Here is an 11,752-nt window from a genome sequence, read left to right as displayed (position 1 = left end):
CCCTTTCTATTTCTAGTGCACTTTAAAGTACAGGAGGTTGTGAGCTCCTTATCACTTCCCAGCAGAGCTATAACACGAGGAGCAGGCAGCAGACAGCCCATGCCAAAGCAGAAGTTAGGAAACAGGCCTGGTAGAGGTGTTTTTTTTATTGTTGCTGTGATTATTATTGTCTTGTCAATGACTTGCTCTCTGCTTTAAAGGAATGTAAGCACCACCAAGAGCAAACATCAGAATAGAAGCTGTGTTTCTGTTGATCCAGCCCCTGTTTCCCATTTCTCTTTATCTTTCTGTCTAGGCTTACCAGGGGCTCAGAACAGAAATCTGACTCTGTGCCAACTCCCTGTCCTCACCCAAAGCCAGAGCATTGTCTTGCACTGTTGGGGCATCCCTACAACCACACTCTTTATCTGGACTTTTTGCTGACCTGCAGCATCTCTAGGAGCCAAAGGACATGAATGCTGCTTCAAGAAAAGCCTAGATGGGTTGTTTAAATTCAATGCCTACATTTTAAACAGCTAAAATTAGATGACAAGGACTCCCACAGCCCTGACTGCAAGAACACCCAATCTCTCCAAGAGGTAGAGTTTTCTCCCTGGGCTGGTTTTGGTTTGGGTGGAGTTAATTTTCAAGGGAAGCATGTGTGGGGAAGGGGTCACACTGCCAGCCATCCCATTCTGCCTTGGAAGAGTGCTGCAAATTCTGGTACAGTCTATGCAAGGTAAGGGCTCCCAAGGATATTTTTGTGGTTTATCATCTTTTTCAGCAGGCTGATGATTACAGTGCTTACAGGAACATGGATCAGCTGGATGCAAGCACAGGATGCAGCTCACAGGCACATTCCTCCAGAAAAAGCTGGTGGGCTCTGCTCCATTTGGACCTGTTCTTCCCAGGAGCTGATTCAAGGCAGCCTCACACACAACAAACCAGAGCAGGAGTTTGCTGGACAAACCCCTTTCAGGTCAGCATTAGGGAGGTCAGGACACAAATCACAGGAGACAGCCCTACAGACAGTTCTCAAAAAGGGCTGGGAGCCCCAGAACACATCCCTGTTCCCAATTCTTGCATCTCAGTGCCCTCCCCACTTCCACTCCTTTCCCTCTGAACTTCCCCCCCCAGTTCTTTTCCTATAAAAATATTAACTGGGTCTTAAAAGCACATGAGGCCTTTGTGGCCCTCTTGGCAGCTGCCTCCATCATCTGACAGTCCTGTCAGGGAAGGGCTTTGTCTGGAATTCCCTTTTGGCTGATGGTCCCACTGACTCTGAACCTCCCCAGTACCAGGATGAGCCATTGACCCTTCCTAATTTGAAAACTCTCAGTGTAGGGGTTTAGGTACCCCCTCAACGAGAATGCTTTGGAAGGGGATTTATCCTGATTGCCCCAGTCCATAGGACAGGAATCTCCTTGCACACAACCCCAAATGAAGGCCATCGTTGTATTGGCATGTCAAGGTGATGCCATAACTGTATCTGGTCTAAGCCCCCAGCTGATTCCTTGCTTCAGGGAAGGAGTGCCTCATATTCTTTTTCTAGCTGTGGTTTTTACCCCATTGTAGCTTTAGAGCTGAAGGCTTCAAAAGATTTCTAGGATTTATGAGAAGGCTTTATGCCTTCCTCCTTTCTCTTTTGTTTTAATAGCCTGGCTTCTCAATAAGACCTAAAAAGCATCCTGATGTCTCATTGTATGGTTTCAGAAGTGCGCATTTTTGTGCCAAGAGTTATTATTGACCAGGAATGGAAGAGATCTTGTTGTTTAGGCTCTGGAGAGCAGAACAGAAAGCAGCAGATTGGTACCTTGTCTTGAGTAAGAGCAGAAGCAGAGTCTATAGAGCTGCCTGTCTCTCTGCCTCACTCCCTTTCAGACACATATTTCAAAGCTTCACCTCCAAACACAAAATTCCAAAAGATACAACCTTATCAAAGGAGAGGGAACACAGCCCAGTCACTGTTATTCCCTAGAGAATTCAAAATGACATAAAAAAAAAAAAAAACCCAGAGATTACATTACAGAAAACTCTACTGATGCATTTGGAAGACAGTAAATACAGGGCTGCACATTCCAGGCTCTCAGACATTGCAAGTTCCAGGGATGTTCAAAATCCTTCATTTTGCCAACATTAATAAGACATATCTTGAGGCCATTGATCACCCCAAAAGCCAAAGTTATCAACTTCTCTTATCTGCTCCCCTGTCTTTATCCAGCTGGGAAACACTGTGTATTCATTTAGCCATCCTTCAGGCATAGTCCAGTTATTCATCACATCTTAAAATGAGGGCTTTGGTGCCTTGGACAGATTATAGGCACTTAAAAGAGAAGGGATGGCTTTATCAGAGCTGTGGTTTCCCATTTGTGGCCATCATTCCCTGGGAGCTCTGGAAGGGCTTGACCCTCACCCCTGCATTGGGAAAGTTTTCAGAGACTCTGGACAGACAGTGGATCAAAGTGATGGCAGCGGGAGAGAAAAAGGAGGGGATGGAAGAGGTGGGATGAGAGCACAGCCCTGATGCATTTTGTTTCATTTCCAGTGCCATTTCTTCCACTGCATTTACTCCAAGGGGAGCCAGCCTGGAAGGGCACCTGAGAAGATCCACAAAGCCACAGTGGACTAGAGGAGGGAGACACTGAACTCTCAGTCACTGGCATACAGGCACCCCTCAGGTTGTGCCCAGCTTTGCCTCGTGATTCCCATTCAAATGCCCACTGCCACGGGGCACTCACCAGCCTCTGCATCTCCAAACTCCATCATCTGAGTCCAGCTCCACCATCCAGCACACAGGGGAGCAACCCCTCTCCTTGCACAAGAAAACTCAGGTTCAAAGGGGAAGTGAGTCCCTGAAATAATCCTCTCCCAGCCGAAGCAGCCGCTCCTCCTGAATTGCTCCCAGCTACCAGGAAGGAGGAGCAGGAGTGAGTTAGGTGAGTAAATAGCTAGGTGGACAGACAGATGGACATATATATATATACACACAGATGTATATATTGATTTGGATGCACAGAGAGAATTCCAGTCTCCCAGAGCAGGTTTCTGCCCCACAGCTTATTTGACCTCGTATTTTGTTTCTCCCTCGCTGAGTTAATAATCTCACTTGTGGAACCTTATCAAGTGATGTTTGACAATCTGGTAACTATATTGCATCCAGGAGGTTTTTTTTGCCCTGCACCATAGCAGCAATATCTCCAAAGAACTCCTACTAAAACCAGGACCACTCCTCATAAATCACCAGCACACATTGGCCGTCTCTTAATCAATCTTCCCCAGGTGTTCCCTCACTCAACCTGACCACCATCATCTTGAGGCTTTTCCTGGAAACTCTATTATTATTTTTTTTTCTAAAGCAATTGCCTGGCCACACTCAGGGGCTTTGGATTTTGCGTTTTCTCCCCGGTAACATCCTGCTCTCATCTTTTCTTTCGACAGAAGCCTCAGTGGCCCAGAGATACCTTCTTCAAGTGTCTCATGAGGTAGTGACTCCCCCAAAGATGCCATGTTGGCATCTCTACCTCAGGGCTTGGTTGCCCATCAATCAAACAGATTAAAAGTATTTTACAGACACCTTAAATTACCTTTTATACACACACACACACACACATATATATATAATCAGCTCACTCCACTTCTTTTCCCTATCACCACAGCATGAAGCTACATCTCACCAGGAGCCCTTCCCTGGTACCCAGACAAAGCTTTTTCTCTTGAAATATTTTTTTTCTTTTTTCCAGGAAACAAAAAAGTGATTTTTCAACAGAATGGTAATTTGTTAACTTCAATTACCTGGTTTATTTGAAGACAGTTGATAAATCATCAAAAAAGTAGAACATTTCTCTGCACTGAATCATCTTGCAATGAAAAAGATTCCTTTTGCCACAGGTCCAGTTTTGAACATTTTTTTTTTTTGCTTTCATCTAAATGTCACATGAAAAACAAACTGTTTGTAAAACCCTACTACATTTCTTTTTTTTTTTTTAAGTCATTAAGAGAAGCATTGAATGCATTTCTAATGCCTATTTTTGGTGAGAGCTCAGGCTTAGCAGCCCTCTGACAAAGCCACAGGCTTTCTAGTGCAGAGCTGGCTGACATCCAGCCAGCTGAGGGTATGGGCAGTGAAGGTCATGGCTGCTTGGAAAAGACCCCATGGACATCCCTGAAATTCCTCTGAGGTTCTGTGCCTAAATGCACAAAGTGGTACCAAAAAAAAAACACAAACACAAACCACACACACAAAAATCCCAACAGCCCCCCAAAAAAACCATTTCTGATGTAGCTTTGACAGATTTTCGCAAAAAGAAGCCAAGATACAGCCCAGAGCTGCCTCTTCTCCATCCTCCCTGACTTTTCCCCATCTCTCCCAGACTCCTGGAGAACTGTCCCATTGTTGGGATGTGCTGTGATTCCAGGCAGGGAATCACTGTGGCAGCACCTGAGCTCTCCCAGCCCAGGCCCACGGAGTCCTCTGGGTACACAGCCCACTTCACAGTGGTATTTGAAGTGCTTGAACACAACCCCAAGAGCCAAGTGCCTTCTCCAGGGCAGCACGTGGTCCCCAGGCAGAGCCAGGAGCTTCCCAAATCCCTGGGCTGAGCTGGGGACCAGCCACATCCCTCCACGGCTGTGTTTTGGGGCTGGGTAAAACACAATAATGTCATAAATCAGGGGGGGAAAAGCCCTACTCTTCCATGTTGTACCTCTCTATTGCTGCCCTAAAGCAATAATTTTGGGTCAAAACTTCAAAAATTGGCATGTGTCAATGTAACTATTTTTTTCTAGCTGATAAAAATCTCAGTGTGCATAAAATCACAATCCCACTCTCCTTCTCCCAGGACCATTTACATAAGAGCCCTGCTCTGAACCAGCACTGGAGCTGCCTGAAAACCCTGGGCTGCCCCAGCAATCTGGGCCTATTTGGGATGTTTAAACACAAAGGATTTCCTAGAGGAAAAAAAAAAAATATATATATATATAAATCATGTTTCTAAGCAGCTTTAATATACAGCCAAGGGAGAGCAGCTCCTCTGAAACTGAGCCTGTTGTGTCTGAAGTATTAAGCACTTGAGATAGCACAGAAAAGTCATGGTCCCTGCCCTTTTTATATCTATTGCCTAGTTCTGGAAACCATCCTGTGAGTAGCCACTTGGACTTTAATAGGATGAATCATTGTTAAAACCATCATGTGCTTATAAATGTTTACACGAGGGAGCCTTAAATGGAGATACCATGGAGAGGAAAGAAAAAAAAAATTACAGCTAAAAGCTGCAGCCAGAGCTGAAAGACACTTGTCTGGAGGGTTTCAGATCTGCTGTTTCCGTATTTGATATCAAACTGTCACCTCAGGTACAAAATTACTGACCCAAACACTTGAGAGATCCCCAGAAGCTGTTTCCTCTGCTAACAAATGACAGGAGTTTCAGCAGTGACTGATGCAGAGGTAACAGCTATGGGAGAGGTAAAGAATTCGAGGGAATAGATGTCTCCTGGCACTGGGAGTCACAGGATGTTGGGAATGGCCCGTGGAAGGGTCTAAACCTGCAAGGAGAAGCCCATGTTCATTCCAGAGGGATCACTGAGGAGCAGCAAAGAGCAGCAGAGAAAGAGCAGCCTGGCAGTGTCTTTCCCCTGAAGAGCATCCAAAGCACACGTAGAACACATATTTCACTCCAGTGAATGATCTTTCCCTCTGCCAGTCACCTTTAGAAGAAATTCCTATAATCTCTGGCCATTAATCTGCTGTGTCTTTCTTGCTTTATCTTTTATTCGAGGTGTCACACTGTGTATATGAGATCAATTCCAGCCTTGCACCAAAGTTTAGAAAACATTTTGAGACCTGTTTCTCACAACCACACGTGTTATTTTTAAATAACATGGACACTCAGGATACTGCCAGATAGGCTGGGTATGTTTGAGGGCACAATAAAAAAAAAAAACAACCAAACTCCTGAGGGTTAGTGGTGAGATTCCCACCAACTCCAGCAGCTTTCAGATCAAACCCTCCACGAGATAAACCTTAGGCCCCTACCAGACTGCTCTGGCATGGGATCTGGGAGCTTTGTCATTGGCTTTGAGACTTTGAAACAGTTCCAAGCGATTGCAGCTCCTGGTTTAGGGGAAAAGGAAACAGAAAGGAACTCCAGGCTTAAAGGATTAGAAGGAAGAGCTAAAAATAAAGTACCAGCGATGCCAGACCCCAAAATTTACTGCTTTCCTTGCAAAGAGGATGGGCTTTCCTGTTGTTTTACTGAGGGGAATCAGCATTCTGCGTGACTTGGAAGAGCAGGGCACTGATGGAAAGCTTAGTGGTGTTGCTCTCCAAGAGCACAGTTGTTCCTGTTGTTCTTCCTTCTTCCTGGAGCTCCACCTCTGGCTAAACATGAAGAGCAGATGGTTCAACGTGTTCCTGGTGAGCATTTCTCAGCTACTTCAGCTGATTTCAGTGAAGAACTGCAGCCCATCAGTGCCAAAAAATGATACAACTTAAAGACCTTGGGCATTTCTACCCGTGCAGCCCGTGAGGGGGGTCTAAGAACAGAGAAATATCCCTGCCTTGACTTCCTTCTGCCATCCTGCCCAGCTCCTCCTGCCTTTTTCTTCAGGTCTGTGTTGTCCTTCCTGTATTTCCCAGTCAGAAATGGCACCCAGGAAACCAGAGTGGAAAAGAGGGAGTGGGAGCAGTAAACTGGGAGACACCAAGCTGGTTGGAAGGGATGTGGGATGGGAAGCTAAGGAGAGGAGAGCTGAGTGGGTGATGTTGCTCTTGAGATGAGAAAAGCCAGTTCCAGAGGTACCACGGGCTGGAGGGACGTTTTCAGCTACAAATTGAGAACTAGACATGATGGAAACAGGTGACTTGTGCAAGTCCAGCTCCTGGGTGAGGATCAACCCAGTCATGGGATGGCAACAGAGCCCCTCCAGAGCTTCCCTGGCTGCTGCCATTCAAACCCAGTGCTGTGTGAGCCCTGGCTCATGGCTGAGATCAATGAAATCCTGCCTGAGCAGGATTTCAGACCAAAACTGCCAGGATTGCCAGACCAAAAATTCCAGTTTTCAGTCTAGTTGATCCTGCCTTGGGGCCTGGGTGACCTTTCGGGGTCCTTCAGATCACATCTCCCAACCAGGTCACCCCAAAGCAGAAGAAGGAGACCAGGAGCAGGTGCCACCAGGACATTGCTCAAGCAACCGAGGGCTTTTCCTGGGAATGAAAGGAAAAGTTTGAATGTGGTTCTCTGCTGTTCTGAGCAGATAGTTCACTCTTGAGAGGAAGCCCAGCACTCAGACTTAAAGAACTATACTCACAGAGATATGTTACATATTTATTCGAGGCAGAAATTGGCCAGGAAATGGCTATAAAACACACATTTTGAATAAAAGGAGGGAGATTTATGGCTCTTTTGTGAATCTGAGTCATATCTTTCTGCATCCCCCAGGCAGGAATACCCTAATCACTAACATACCCCAAACATGTACACACAGTGGGCCGAGAATTGCTTCCTTCTGGCCACAGCTCCAGCTAAAGACGTGATAGGGATTGAGCTACTTTATCTGACAGTTGGTAAATGAATTGCCAATTCATTCTGAGCTCGGAGGGGGATTTTTTCCCCTTTAAAAAAAAAAAAAGGTCCTTTTATATATGTCTTTGATCAGTCAGGGCTTTGACAAATTATTTTCCAAGGAATTTCTTGAGCCCTAATGCCACGAAAAAAAGGGGGGAGAAAAAGAAAAAAGAAAAAAAAAGTATTCGCTCTCAAAGAGAAGCTTTTATGTCTCAAAAATTGCAGCAATGTAAGGGATTTTCTTCCATTTCCCCCCTCATCTCCTTTGCTTCAAGAAATGGAGGCAGGTAGGCCTGAAGATTTGTTCCATGCCAGGATGGGGAGGAAGCAGTGCCAGGTCTCCCAGCACCGTGAACTCTGGCACAGGCTGAACATAAAGGTCATGGTCATCACTGACACTAATAAAGAGGCCCTTCAGCACCAGCACGAGCAGTGGGGGCAGAGAACAGCTCTGTGTCACCAAGGAGCTGCTCCCCTGCCACGAGCAGCAGCACTGAGTGCTTTGGAAAGGCTGGGATTCGAGGGAGCATCTCCCTGCAGGCACTGCCAGGGTCACTGCCAAGTGTGAGGGTAGAGCAGGGTTTGCTTGTCTTTTGCTGGAGTCTGGGAGATTCCTTCTTTGGCCACTTTGTTCTCTTTATCCTATCATTTAATCCCTCTCCTCCAGGCGAGTATCATGTCCTTGATTGAATCCCAGATGGTGCAGGCAGCAAATTGCACAAGGCAGGTCTGGGCAATGGCTGCACTTTCTGTTATCATTAATGGACAAATAACTTATTCCCCAGTTATCCCACTTCTCTGTCCTGAAGGAGAACAGGCTCCAACCAGCATAGGACTCAATTAATACATTTCCACTACACTGAATTTCATCAGGATGGATTAAGCCAGGAAAAAAAAAAACCCACAGGGCCTTTTTTTCCAGGCTAGCCCTGCATGGGTACATATGTAATATGCCTAAAGGAATATTCCTACTGGAATCCCCAATAGCAGCCTCACTAAGGATGAGATTGATGGATGAAACCTTTTGGTTAAGGGCTAGTTGGTCCAGGGAGTTTGTTGTAGCTTCATCTCCTAAAGAAATGAGCCTTATCAAATCACTGCAGCTGTCTCCTGGGAGCTCTTCACCCTCATGAGCAAAATTCAACCAACTTCAACAACAACAACAACAAAAAAACAACCAAAAACATCCAGAAATAAAAATTTCAGCTTGAATATTGCTGAGGGTCCTCAGTAAGATGACATTGAGCTTGGAGAGTTTCCCAGGCTAGTTCATTCTTTAAATAGTACCTGTTAAACTTTTCCTGGCTCACTAACTCTCCAGATTTGGCTTCAGATTAAGCCCTAATTTAGGTTATATACAGCTACTGTAACATCTCAGCCAGTTGCACCTCTCAGGCAGAGGGGGCTGCCTCTCCTGCTCTTGGAATTCTGTCCCCCCGGAAAGAGCAGCAGCTGGATCCAGCCAATGACCCAAGAGGGTTCTTACCCCCCCCATCAATATCTGATCAAATTGTTAAAATACTCCTAAAAGCTGCCACAGTCAGATGAGGAAGGACACCTCACATACAGCTTTCCTGTACTTTATTGACAGCTGTGTCAATAGAACTAAAATCCAAGCAAACCCACCTGAAAAATAATCCCATATAATGCTCAGCAATGGCCTGGGATGGTGACAATCCTGCTCAGACCAGGAGCTCACTTCCTTATGGGTAAGAATCTTCAAATATTGGCATAGACTCAGCCCCAGTGTCTGGAAGACAGACATGAGGGAAATACTTTAGACTTTCTTGTTTTTAACGCTATTAACACAGCTAGGAACGAGGTGACCTTTTTGTTTCCTAGCCCTGACTGTCCATGTTTTGTTTTTCTTTTGAATATTGATTAGTGCTGAGCAACATTTTGGGATGGCAGGGTGGCCTGAGACAACTCTCTCTTTTTCCAGAAAAAAAAAAAAAGCTGATTACATCAAATTTCCCTTACCAAAGGATCAATAACCATAACTAGGACTACCCTCACCTCCCATCCCAGTAGGATGCTTTATGCCAAAAATTAAAGCAGCTTTGATGCTTCCTATTCTAGGAGATGCTGCACGTAGAAACACTTTTTTGTTTCAGGTGATTAGTTTAAAAGTGGAGGGAAAAGCACAATTACTTCTTTGTAAGCTCAGCAGATGATGTCATTCAAGCCTCAGCAGTGTTTTGGTGCTGGTTAAACACACCCAAAAAAGCACAGTTGCCCACATTGGTCCAACAGTGGTATTTAATTTCCCTTGCAAAGTGTTTTTGGAGGCTTTGAGGGTCACCCAGCAGAGCAAGGCTGCCTCCACCTGTAGCTTGTGACCCTGGCTGTGAGGTGGTGCTGCCTCCCTCCCTGGCTGCACAACCCCAGCGTAGGACACTTGGAAAGGAACCAAAACAGAGTTTTATTATTTGCTCCCCACGTAGGCAAGGGCTGCAGCTGCTGCCAGGCTGGGTTTGTCATCACCACCTTGACTGGCACCAACCCAACGACAATATTGGTGCCTGTCACTCACTCAGGCTGTTCCAGTGTCTGTGTACAGCTCACCATTGCCCAGCTCCAGGCTGCTCACAGCACCATGGACCATCCCTGGGCCTCTGCCTTAAATTAAAAGCTCTCCAAGTCTGGAATCACCTCTCCTTCCCTGCCCAGTCGTGCCAAGAGCCAGGCTCAGGCAGGGCAGCCAACACTGCTGGAACAGCAGCAAATACATCACACTGACTTAGCTTTCCAACCAGGCTTCCACTAAGCTTGCTTCCCCCAGGTATGTGCCCCCCAAAAACCACCCTCTGTGTTAATGGGCCACGGTGCTTCTAATTAAAAGCCCTGATGAAGAAGGTGCACACAGACATCCTGAGATGGAAAACATTGGGGCACTCCTCAGGCTAAGCTTCTGATGAACATCAGGACCTGCAACTGCCTTTAAGAGTCTCCCACAGTCCAAAGTGACTCAGTATGGGCTGGATAAACAGACAACAGGATGCGTAGAAAATGGTCTGGACCATGAGATGCAAAGGGTGATCAGCAGCAGCAAAACTCCAACTTGTGGCTGGCTACTCGAGGATCAGTATTGGCACCAAAGCTTTTTAATATCTTAATATATTAAAGGCTGGGGTGATAGGACAGAGCACACTCTCACCAAGGTCACAGATGATACGAAACTGGGGAGCCACCAACACACTGGGAGGAAGAGCTGCTGCTCCAACAAGCTGGAGAAGTGGGAAGGCAGGAGCCTCGTGAAGTTCAAAGGCAAAGCCCTCCCTCTGGCACAGATAAACAGCAGAACAGGCTGGGGCCAGGAATCAGCTTTGCAGAACAGGACCTGGAGGTCCTGGTGAACAATCTAAACAGGAGCCAACCATGCAGCAAAGATCTGCTGCATCCAGAGCAGGAACCCAGCCAGCAGGTCCAGGGATGTGTTCATAAAGGATGGAGGAGAAATCCATACACCAACATCAGGAAAAGAGGAACTGGCACTCCATCGTGATGGCCTCATTACCTTTTCATTAGAATGTTTCCCTGGAAACCCCAGGGACAGCAAGCAAATTTCTGATTCACAGCAATCCAGATCTAAGTAAAAGCTGAAGTGAAATATTGATGACCTGGGGATCCCTGGAGCCAATGACGGGGGTATCACAGCAGCACAGAGCACCACAGTGACACAGACACACACTGGCAAAGGCATTCTCCACGTGCCAGCTCACACAGAACAGAGCAAGAGCAGCAGAATATTATTTGCACCACAATTACTAAAAATAATAATATACTTTTTTGACCTTACACGACAAAAACATCTCCACACCAGCATTTTTGGACAAAAGTACTCATGGAGCCCTTGCTACTAAAGGGTTCACCATGAGCTGCTGCAGGTGTCTGTCCCTTTCCCATTCCAGTTTAGGGTTGTACTTTCTGATCATAATTCAAGCAACATTTGCCTTGAGGCAGATTACAAGTCACTTCTTCAGCCTTAAATGAAGTTTGAACCCCTCCTGACTTGGGGGATGTCATACACCCCAAGTGAACATGTAACAGTGCACACATTACACAGAAACCCTCCCACAGCAACCAGTTTCCACCTCCTCAGCACATTCCAGTTATTTTTCCTTGCTTACCTGCTTAAACGTGCTCCCAACAGCATCACTACAAACTGCCAAGGCAAAAGCCCAGTGGGAAAGCCCAGCCCTGATCTTGCC

Source organism: Corapipo altera, unplaced genomic scaffold (assembly GCF_003945725.1).
Source record: "Corapipo altera isolate COAL_440 unplaced genomic scaffold, ASM394572v1 150, whole genome shotgun sequence".
NCBI lineage: Eukaryota > Metazoa > Chordata > Aves > Passeriformes > Pipridae > Corapipo > Corapipo altera.
The sequence above is the reverse complement of the archived record's forward strand: the minus strand, read 5'-3'. Positions refer to the sequence as shown.